The sequence below is a fragment of the Colossoma macropomum genome, unplaced genomic scaffold (genome assembly GCF_904425465.1).
Source record: "Colossoma macropomum unplaced genomic scaffold, Colossoma_macropomum, whole genome shotgun sequence".
In the NCBI taxonomy this organism is placed as follows: domain Eukaryota; kingdom Metazoa; phylum Chordata; class Actinopteri; order Characiformes; family Serrasalmidae; genus Colossoma; species Colossoma macropomum.
The window spans coordinates 456756-468907 of NW_023494990.1; the positions used below are offsets into that span (position 1 = coordinate 456756).

Sequence of the window (12152 nt, forward strand, 5' to 3'; positions counted from 1 at the left end):
TCCAGAAAGCCTTTCTAATGAGTGATAATAGCTACTTTAAGGTTCACCTATTGCTGACATGGGTGGTCAACTTGTGTGTGCACAGTGCTTGTATAATGTCTGGATGCTCTGGAGCAGCCATACATGAGCTGAAGGTCACCATGCTCAATGTGAAGTGTGGGCTAGAGACAGGATCATCAAGTTATTGGCCCCTGGGTACAAATATTTGGTGGGTCCCTAACTGGCTACTTTTTTGGGGTGGTCAGTGAATGCTTATGTCATAGCAGGTTATGCTAGGCCTATGCAGCTGCATGATGGCAGCATACTAACTACATGTTGGGCATGTCACTGAAATAAGTGAAACCATGGCAAGATTATGCAGACATTAATGAGAACACAGTTGAAACAGCCAAGGTAACATTTCCCTATAAAGCTTGCTTCTGCTCTTGATAAGCAACACATTTACATAAATTAAAATCAGACAACTGAAATGTACAAAAGATAGAAAAAAATAGCAAACTTAAAAAACCATATCCTATTCCGTCCCAGCTAAACTATACTACTACATCAAGCATTTGAATCTTACATCTAATGACAGTTCACAGATCTCTGCCGACAAGGAAACAGCAACTTTTAGGTGACAGACACTTTATATTTGGCTTTGGAAATGGGCATCCTCTACTCTATCAAAATATCAGGTCTCACTTTCACAGATTCCCCAGACACATCTTTTGTATACCTGAAGCGTAAAATTCAGAGTGCATTCAATAGAACACTAGTTCAGTGCTAAAAAAGCTGAAAGCTTGGCCAAAGTAGTGGTGGATCATGTAACGCTTGCTAAGCAGTTATTGAAGAAGAAAATTAAGTGGACATTTATCAAAGATGTGGAGAACATCAGGATTATGATCGGCCATAACACAGTGACCACTAAGTTAATATTGTTCCCACTGTGAGTCCAGACTGCTGTAGTAGTATAGTTCCCACTGTGAATTTAGACCGCTGCTTAGATTTTCTAATAAGTCCCCCAGCAGTAGTGGAACTACGATAGAGCTTCATCCAATACCTTTGGGATAAGTTGAAGTGGTGTTTGTGATCCACTAATCATTCAACATCAGCACCTGACCTCACTAATGCTCTTGTGGCTGAGTAGAATAAAATCCTTAGAGTAATGTTCCAACATCTAGTGTAACCACTTCTGAGAAGACTAGAGGCTGTTACTACTGCAAAGGGAGACAAACTCCCTATTGACACCCTTGATTTCAGAAGGAACACATATGAGCAGGTGCAAAAAAACATTTGAAGACAGTGTAGAAGCAAACCACAAATTTTAATAATCCTTTCTGGCTAAAAACACACAATAACAATAAATCAATAAATGAGAAGAAGACAGCAAAAAACACAAGCACAGGGATTCAGGAAGATGATTTAAGTTGCTGTAATTTTAAGCCGTGTCATACTAAATGCTATCCCACATACTTTGTTCCATTAAATTGAATAGTTGGGCTAATTTATTTCAAGCTAAATGTGTCTTCACTAGTGAATATGTGTAATTAATAATACACTTGCTGTAATATGAAGATGGATGACAATTTGTCCCTTCACTAAGCCCTACCTCTGGTTCAAAATTATAGAGCGAAGTAGATAAAAACACTAGATACCTAACATTGAAATCTGTCAGCAACTGTAGAAGTTTTTTGGGTAAATTATTACTATTAAATAATATATTAGAATGTATTATTCATAATAATAATTTTAATAAGTAGGGCACAAGTCCAACAGCACAAAATGGGCTCAGAATGAGATACACTAGATGGTTAACCTTGAGGAGACCCTATGTTCTAGAGTGTCACAGTATCTCAAGATTAGTCAGCATGCCAACACTGGGGAAGTAAGCAGAGAAAAGCTTTATATGTATGTTTCAGATTGTCCTTGGGTTGAGAGAGGCTCAGTCTAACTCAGAAGTTGGTGAATGGAAATCAGGGGACCTCCCATTCACAATTCAAAGAGAAACTTGAGGTGCTGAGATTTAAAGGTGTTTAGGTGTGAAGAGTGTCCCAGTTTCTTTCACATCTGATCCTTAATGCTGATTGTTCCTTCTGGATGGCAGGTGTGTGGGGTATTTTTTTTTGGACTGACAGTGCAAAAGACAGGCAACTGACCCAGTCACACATGTTCTCTTCTTCCTTGGAAAATATTAGAGTGCATTTGTACATTTAGTCTTCAGGTGGGATAAGTTAAATTGCAGGTTTGATAAGTTAAGTAGCAGTTTATGCATAATTGTTCTTTCTAAGCACTTGATATTTAGGTTGAAACTGAAGAGACATTTTTAATATGTTGCAAAACAGGTAATGGTTTGTTCCTGTTTTTTTCCATTTTTCATTTTCATTTTCCAGAACATCCAATTGAAATCAAAGATTTTTTTTACAAAAGAGACCTATAAAAGGAAGTTTTGACAGAGTACAAAGAACAAGGAAAACTCACGTGTGTCTGTGAATGTGTCATTCTATAATTGCGGGTTTTGTTTGTGTCATGTCTATTTGCAGACTGTTGAAGACTGCTGCTGCAGAGGAAGCCTGGAGGTCTCTTTTTTCATCTCTGGGAAAAAATCTCTTACTGGAGACAGAACTAAAACTGAGCAGTAATCCAGCAGGCATTTCAGGGGATTCCAGAGTAAAACAGCTCACTGCTTTACTACAGGACTCACACTGCAAACTGAAGAAGCTGCAGTAAGTAATTTAAAGAATTTCATAATGTGATCAATTGAGTTCATTTAAAATTTTTCATGAAAATTTTATTTTCCAACCTCAGATTAAGATTCTATATGAATTCTATATTTCACATGCACACGCACACACACACACACACCCCATTGTCTCTGTGCATAATAATGGTATTCTTCTTCATTTCTCACACTTTTTTGTTATTTATATGCTCCATTGAGATTATCAAGGTGACTAGCTAGTGATAAAATGAACATTATCATGACAGCCAATATGCTACAAACTAAGAAAGTTCTATACCACCATTAATTATTCTGACTCTCCTGATTACCCACACTGGCACTGGCCCCAATTTTTATGTCACAGATAAAAATATTTGACTTGTTATCCACACACAAAAGCCAGCATCTGTGATGGTATGGGGGGGCATTAGTGCACATGGCATGAGTGACTTGCACATCTGTGAAGGCACCATTAATGCTGAGCGATATATACAGGTTTTGGAGCAACGTATGCTGCCATCCAGACAGCATCTTTTTCAGCGAAGGCCTTGCTTATTTTAGCTAGACAGTGTCAAACCACATTTTGCACATATTACAGCAGCACATATTATTGCAGGCACTAAACTAGCCTGCCTGCAATCCAGACCTGTCACCCATTGAAAACATTTGGCACATTATGAAATGAAAAATATGACAAAGGAGCCCCTGAACTGTTGAGCAGGTGAAATCCTGTATCAAACAGGAATGGGAAAACATTTCACTTTCAAAACTACATCAATTGATCTCCTCAGTTTCCAAACACTTACAGAGAGTTGTCAAAGGAAGAGGTGATGTAAACATGCCTCTGTCCCAAAATTTTTGAAACATGTTGCTGGCTAACATGTTAATAGTGTCTCAGTTTCAGAATTTGATTTGTTGTCTTTGCACTATTTTTAATTAAATATACGGTTTAAATGATTTGCACATCATTGTGTTCTTTTTTTTTACTCACATTTTGCACAGCGCACCAACTTTTTTAGGAATGGGGTTGTATTGTTTTGATGTGGGGATTGCAAGACAATAGGCACTGTAAATTGAACACAATGACATTTTATTTTATAAAATATATGACACCAGAAATCTATAGTTTCTATAGTTCTATTTAACACAATCCATGATATTCCTGAAAGTGATTACCACAAGCACAGCTATTAGAACTGGAAAAAAATGGGTTTTTTTTTAGCCTACCTTGAATGAATCTGAAGTTATCTTCTTATCCAAATTTTCCCTTCCACCTTAAATGGTACAGCAGTAACATTCTGGTGTTTGAGAAAAAATCTAATAAGAAGCTGGCAAATGAGAAGCTACCTTCAGCTTTGACTACCTTGGATGGTTGATTAGCCAAACTGTTTGAAATAGCGAATGGAGAAGTGAAGTTTTGATCATGTTTATCTCCTGTTTAAGAACACTTCAGTTTCCAAGTTGTTTGCAATAAAGATGGACAAAGAGTGGTAGACTGAACGGGGCCAGTGTGCTGACAATACACAGCAATCAGTTACCCATGTACAAGTCGCAGGAGCTACTTCTTCATACAAGATTTAAACAGCCCATTCTGAATGGGTGAAACAATTAACTCCACAGGGATATTTATGTCTGTGAATAAACTTGTAAAGCTCAGTTTGTGTAATCTAAAATGTAGAGATGCACCCTTATAGTCCACACAGGTTTTGTTCACTTTTATTATTGTGAGTCATAATAAAGCGTGTTTTGCCAAATGCACATGTGCAATGTGTAATATACATCTTATACATCTTATATATACATCTTATCTTTTTTCGGTCTTCTAAGAAACTTCCTTGTGTAATTACAGTTATCTTTAATAACCATTGTTGTCTTTTTGGAGACAAAAAACAGAATTTTCAAAAAATAGATAATAAAATAAATAAAAGCAAAAGTTATGTTAGCATTTCTTTTCTAATTCTGTGTCAAAAATGCATCGTATCACGATGCAAAAATGGTGATATGTATCATATTGTTGCCCCCTCTGTTAAATGTAATGACAGAAAAAAATTTCACCATTCTGTCATGATCATTTGCTTTTAGGATCAACAGTGATGATCTTACAGAAGAAAGCTGTTCAGCTTTAGCCACAGTTCTCACCTCATCCAATTTGAAAGAGCTGGACCTGAGCCACAACAATCTACAGAATTCAGGAGTGAAACATCTGTGCAATGAACTGAAGAATCCTCTTTGTAAACTGGAGATTCTGAGGTAATATCTGTTATGAAGAGGACTTTTCACATAATCACTCCATAGTGGTATCGTCTGTCAGTAATGAAAGGTAGCCTTTACAGTGCAGAAGTGCCAGAACTTTGGGTTTAATTATTCAGTGGTCAATGAGGTTACAATCCCAGCTGAAGTCATGAGATGGGTTCGTTGTAAAATGATGTCACTGTGCCCATCACTGTGATATCCATCGCAGAAACATGCCACTTTTTAAATGCAGTTTCTGTTGCTGTTTTTTTGGCCTTTTTATTTATGCATAGAGATTGCTTTAAATTCCCTGAATCTTTTGATAATACTATACACTGTACAGGGTGAAATACCTAAAATTTTTGCAATCCCTGGCTGAGGAATGTTTTTTAAAACTGTTGGATCTTTTTGTTTATTCATTTTTGGAAAAGGACTCTGCTTTTCCTGGATGCTCCTTTTATATCCAAGCATGATTACATCACCTGGTTAAGATGTTTTATTGAACATTTCAAAATGTTTAAATTGCCCCGTCCCAACGGTTTGGAACATGTTGCAGGCATCAATTTCAGAATGAACACACACACACACACACACACACACACACACACACACACACACACATCATCTAAACGGCTTATCCCTCTGGGTCACGGTGGGGTGCTGGAGCCTATCTCAGCCGTCATTGGGCGGAAGGCAGGATACACCCTGGACAGGTCACCAGTCCATCGCAGGGCAGAATGAACATTTACTTACAAAATACAGTTACTGTAAGTTGATAGGAAAAAAAACATAGACATATTCTCTTTGTGCTGTTCTACTTGTTCAAATGCCGGCCAAAGTAAATTTATGAATCACAGCATTCTCTTTTTATTTGCATTTTACCTACTGTCCCAACTTTTTTGGAATTGGGTTTGTAGATAACTATAGTCAGAAATTCTAAAGTGACTGAGAGATTCAAAGCCAAGATGCATATGATAAGGAGTTAAAGTAGTCTATGTGTGTATCCAATTATAAGTGGTTGATACTTGAGCCAGTTTCATTTAAGAAATGGGCATAGTTGGAATGTCATCAAAGTGTGAAGGAAGAGGTTGAATTTATGAGTGTAGCCTCTCATCATATACCTAACCTTTTCAAATTTTAAGGACATTAATTCTAGCAGCCATTCAAATTCAAAAGGAGGCCTATAACAGTTTTTCTTTTGGTAAATAGAGGTCTATTAGAGAGAGTCTGTTGGAACACCAAAAATCGCTATGTAGAGGAAGGGCTGTAAATCAATGTGCAGTACTTTTGAGTTGCTTCCAAAACAGGTGATCAAGAAGTTCATTAACTTCTCACATGTCCAGAAACTGTGTGTTAAAATAGCTGGTGATATTGAACAATGGTCTTTCACATTCTGAAAAAATTTTGCTTGCTTGGTTTTGCTTAGATGAATTATGTCAAACAACTTCAATTGAATAAGGTTAAAGTAAGCACAGGAAGTAGAGTAGTTCACTTGAGACACAGCTTTTTCCTGCCACAAATCTAGAAAAGTAATCCCAAGCTCCTTCTCCAAATTTTTTTTACAATCTTTAATTTCTAATTAAAGAAAGTATTTGTACCTTTAGTTCCGAAGGTTTCCTAATAACATTGACCTCGACCTTGTTTCTTTGGTCCATGCAAAATTGGTCCATGTTGTTGTTCTGTTGATCACACAATGATTTTATTGTAATTCACTGCAATTTTTTTCTAGTAATATTATTTTGCCAGAAATTATGCTTTTTCCCCCTTTTTTTCCATTTTCCAGACTTGCATTCTGCAGTATAACAGAGAAAGGATATGCTGCTCTGGTGTCAGCTCTGAAATCAAACCCCTCATCACACCTGAAAGAGCTGGTCCTCATGGGGAATGATCCTGGAGATACAGGAGTGGAGCTGATTATTAACTTATTTGCAAATCAGCCTTACAAGCAAAAAAGACTGAGGTAAGCAGAAATATTAAACAAATGCATTAGCAATCTAAGTTGCCTCCACTAAAAAATCTGATAGTTTTTATGTGTTTATTCAACTTTCACCATTTTATTTTTTCATGAATTATTAAATTGCATTGAATGAATATCAATGCCCATGATCCTATCTGGACAAAACGATTAAAGATGATAATGATCGATATCAATGCTTCGATAATAGTATGTTATATTGTAATAATAAGCCCATCATTTGTTCTGTAAACATTCTAGAAAACTGCTGAATAAATAAGAAAACAGGGAACTAAAATAAGGCTTTAAATGATTCAATGGTAAAAATGAAAGTGTGTTGTGTAATACTCTTTTCCTGAAAAAACATTATGATGGTGGAGGGCTGGTTGCTATAACAGAAATAGCCTTTGATTACACACTAATAACACTAAGACACTGGATGAGCAGTTTTTTTTCTCATTACACAGTTACTAATGTAACTGTACTGTTCTTCTATCTACAGGCTTTTGAACAGCAATGATGCAAGAGATGGCTACAACTGTCTTAAGAAAATTCTGGATAGAGACCCCTTGCTGCAGAGAGATTTAGATCTGAGTAAGAAAGAACCAAAACACATTAAAGTGATGCAGCTGTGTGCTCTACTGGAGGATCCACACTACAGACTAGAGAAATTTTTGTAAGTAGTTGCATTAAAAAGTATAGACTGGTTTTCTGGATGCACACTTGCTTTGGACTGAATTCAGTATCCATATCAGTCCTCTGGTGGAAATCCTATTTTGTCCTCCTATTTAGTGGGAGTCACCAAAAATCCCTTTTAAAGGATTATCTTTTTAAGGGAAAATTTGTTGTAAGTTGTAAATTTAAATGAAGGCTACCAAAAACACAAATTCAACAAGACTTTTGTTAAAAGTCTTTTTCAACAAGAATCTAACGAACAAGAAAATTTCTTGTTTTATCAAACTAAATGATTAATTGGTTAATTATTAAATGATTATTTTAGTAAAAGATTATAGGTTTCTTTGTTTGATGTATGCTCTGTTTATGTCCATTCAAAATAGGGTATTCAAATGAGGTGTGATTTAAATATAAAAATGACAAATTTGTACAGAAGAATTTGAGTTTAGACTTCTATACCTTAAAAAACACACGGGCATATACCTTTTTATATGTGAGAGACTTTTCAAATATATTATATTTTTATTCCAAAATGTTTCAAACACTACAGGACATTAAGCAAATTGTTTTTGCCATTTTCATACATTTTCAAATGTTTTAATATACCTACAAATAAATACTTTACATATATTTCTTTTCCATATGAGCGTTTATGCTCATGAGCAGGGAAAAGAGGACAAATTCAGAAATTAAGGCATAGTTACTAGGAGAACAGTGGAGTGATTTCAAGAAAATGAAAAGTTTTGGTACACTGATACTAAAAGCTCTGAGACTATAACAAGACAATTGTAGAATGTATCAGTGCATCGAGTGCTTAAACACACAAATGCAATACAGTTAAATTGTTAAAAAATGTGTTAATAAATCTGTTGCTTACCATATCTATGTCAAAAGATCAATCTGGTAGATCAATCTGGTAGCTGGTTTTCTTTTGAAATGTTTTCATCATCAACAACAATTATAAAGAGAGGCCATTCCGAAAACTCTAAATGGCTCTAAATGGTTGTGTTTTATCTGCTAAAAGGCCAGCACTGATTCGTAACATGTTGGTGTCATGCTCAGACTTTGTTTATGTAATTTGTAGACACTCTCTAAGCTTCCAGCATCCCGCAGAAATCAATGTGAAATCAATAAGTTCAAAAGCCATTAATTTCACATGAAAAAGTGGGAACTAACTGCCTTAAAATTACATTCAGTTACATATCATTTACAGAACATTCAAAGCTATTAACATTTTGCGCCAATCTAAAGAAAGAAATTGCAATGCAAAAATGAAACCAAATTTTATACACATTATACAAGCGCTTATGGATAACTGAATTCACATGCATACTGAAAGTCCTGCTAATATAAGAACAACAAACAGTTGTGATATGTGAACTAAATCACAAAATGTCCTAGCAGCAGGACCCTCCCCCAAAATTAAAATCTCTTCAAATCTAAACAATACAACAAGACATACATCGTTCAAAATATTGAAATTCATCAAAAGGTGAATGTTGCATTTATGTGGTTTGAATGTAATCCTGCTAATCACCCTATTTGTATAAGGTACCTGTAATCTGAATATTTTTTCTGTAACAGAACTGAATATGTATTGCCGTTACATGCACTCTGTTATTATCCAGTCCTGTTAACAGCTGTTATGAATGGAAATAAAATCAATGAAAAGAGGTCACTGACCTTACTGCATGTCTGAGATTGTCTAACGTGTTTGTATTTTGTCTATAAGAAGACGTTACACAATCTCAGACATAGGGGTTATGGAGAATAATACTGAACAACTTTTAACAGGTTGCACTTACAAACCAAATTCCAATAAAGCTGGGAGAATAGGTAAAATAGGTAAAACAGCTTCACTGTTTTTTATAAATATATACTCATTTTGGAATTAATGCCTACAACATATTCCAAAAAAGTTAGATCATTTTAAGACTAGAAATTTTAAGAAATTTTCAAAAAACATCTTGAAAAGATAATGCAATCATGCTTGGATATAAAGGGGGTATCCTGGAAAGGCAGAGACTCACCACTTTGCCAAAAATACATCAGCAAAAAATTCCAATAGTTTAAAAATAACCTTCATCAGCCAGAGACTGCAAGAATTTTTGGTATTTCACTCTCTATACTGCACAACATCATCAAAAGATTCAGGGAATCGAGAGGAATCTCTGTGCCTAAAGGCCGAAAGCCACAACTGAATGCCCATGACCATTGACCCCTCAGACAGCACTGCATTAAAAACCAGCATGCTTCTGTGATGGATATCACACATGAGCTTGGAAATACTTTAACAAACCATTGTTAATAAACACAGTCCATCACTGCATCTACAAATGTTAAGACTGTACTATGCATAGCTGAAGCCATCAATGAGTCAACAGTGTCCAGAAATGCTGCCAACTTCTCTGGGTAAATCTGAATTCGACTGATGTACAGTGGAAGCTTGTGTTGTGGTCTCATGACTCAGCCTCTCAGGTTAAGGCAATAATGGACATCATGTTCTGCAGGACAAAGAAAAGGAGCATCCAATATATTACCAGCATGCTTTTTAGGAACCGTCCTTTTCAGGGACATCCATGTTTATTTTAACATAACACCAAGCCACATTCTGCAAATGTTACACACGGATGCTTAATTAGAAAGTGCTGGTACCATACTAGCCTTCCTGTATCTTCAGCCCCTGAGCCATCAAGGGAGAGAGCGCTGCCTGCAAGGAGAGAGTAAACATTGTCAGAGCCAGAAAAAGGCCAAAAGGAATGACTTTGAACTGGTAAACCATGCCCTGTTAGGCAACCCACAGGAACGATATGTGGTCTGGTGCTATGGGCATTTTAAAAAAAATGCATCTTTCAGGTCCACATAGATGAACCATTCGCACCTGAAAAAACTCCACCACCAGCTGGTGTCTGTCATCGGTGGCTGACTCCTGTCAACTCATTACGACATGGACACTGGGTTGTATGCCTTGGGGATTATGGTTTCAGTCTTTTTGGGTGCATATAGAGCCTCTGAGAGGATCCCGGTATTGGTTTAGAACCTTGTGGGGCCTGATTACAATAGGAGAATGAGGGAGGAGAAGAACGAAACCCCGGTGGATGAGAGTGGGGTCAGCTCTGTGCTCCTTCAGCCTTGCAAGATTCTGCTAGGGAGAAGCGGCGATTCAGTGCCTCTTTTACTGCTGGTCCTAAGACATGGCCCTGCAAGAATTTAAGAGTGGGGTTTGAGCCAGCCAGATTTCATGATGACCATGGACAAGGTTACAACCTGCTCACCTGAGATCCTGTGTAATGTATCCCAGTGTCTGAAGAGCTCCCATCCACACTGGACCGTCCACTGCTGGCAAAGGGCCAGGCTGTAGTACTCAAACGGCAGAGCCTGAATGGGGCCTATACGAGCTCCTTTGAAAGGCAGCCAATTATATTTGTCCACAAACAGTATTGGCTGTGGCAGTTATCCCAAAAAAAGGCACTGGACTTTGTTGGCAGAGAGCCTGGTGTATCCAAGGAGAGTTTCACCAAAATTTAGTTTATGTTTACCAAGGAGTGCTTCAGGTGCTCTCAGGGGGGACACAGGGCTAACAAACTTGACTGTGCCCTTCCCCAGTGTTTCACAGAGAAATCTAATTTCAATCTCAATTTGAACTAGCCACATCATCACTCAGTTCATGTACGGAACAACTAAAGCTTCATGGAGGTGCTCCAGGGCACAAGGCACAATAGGCACAAGTCATCACCATCAAACAGGGCATTGTGTGCACCTGTTTTCAGAAAACGTGGTTACCACTTTAAGGCTGCCGAGCCGCACTCCATCTAAAATTACCAGTACTTGGTAGTCCATGAAAACAATAGTCTGTCTAACTCACAGGGCACACAGAACAATGCATAGCCTAAACTGGTAGTTTAGCTAGCGGCTGGTGTGTGAGTTGCTAGCGGCATGCCCACATTGAGTAGGGCTCAAGGAGCAGTGCTTTCACTCTATATCTGTGGCTAGTGGTTAGTAGCAGGGCTAGATGTGCAGCTGAGTCACGCTCCCAGGAGCTGCACTCTATACCAGTTGAGTCAGGCAGGGATAAGAGTTGGAATACCAGCTGATCTCTGAGCATACTTGAGGAGAAGGTGGATTATGGCACTCAGGGAGGCAGTTTGGAAGGAGCATAGCTAGCAGCAAAGCTAGGCCACTCATAGCACATCTGTGGCATAACTGAGAGATAATGGCTATTAGTACACTCTCACAAAAGCCACCAAGCACCTACCAGTCAAAAGCCATTTGAGTCGAGTGAGTGAGGACATTTCCAGCTGACTCCCATAGGGATATGGGATAGTCTGAGTCCTGAGTTGAGTGCTAGTGGAGAATCTTTAACTAGTGCACAACTAAATTCCAGCCCCGACCAAGCAGGCATAAGATGGACCATGATATCTAGAAAAGGAATTGTCTTCCAACAGTCCATGGAGGACGGTCTGACAAAAGTGCAAAGCTTTTGCGAGTGAGTGTCAAACTTACATATGCTTGCTGTGTCACTTGCTATGTCATATATGACCAACTTGTATTCAGATTTCTAGGTCTGCATTTGGCACAGCAGAGCATTAT

The 12152-nt window shown here is 37.7% G+C and overlaps 1 pseudogene; it reads left to right on the forward strand.

Annotated features, from left to right (window-relative positions):
* The window catches only part of LOC118800651, a 132742-nt pseudogene that overhangs the window by 82910 nt on the left and 37680 nt on the right, over positions 1-12152 (forward strand).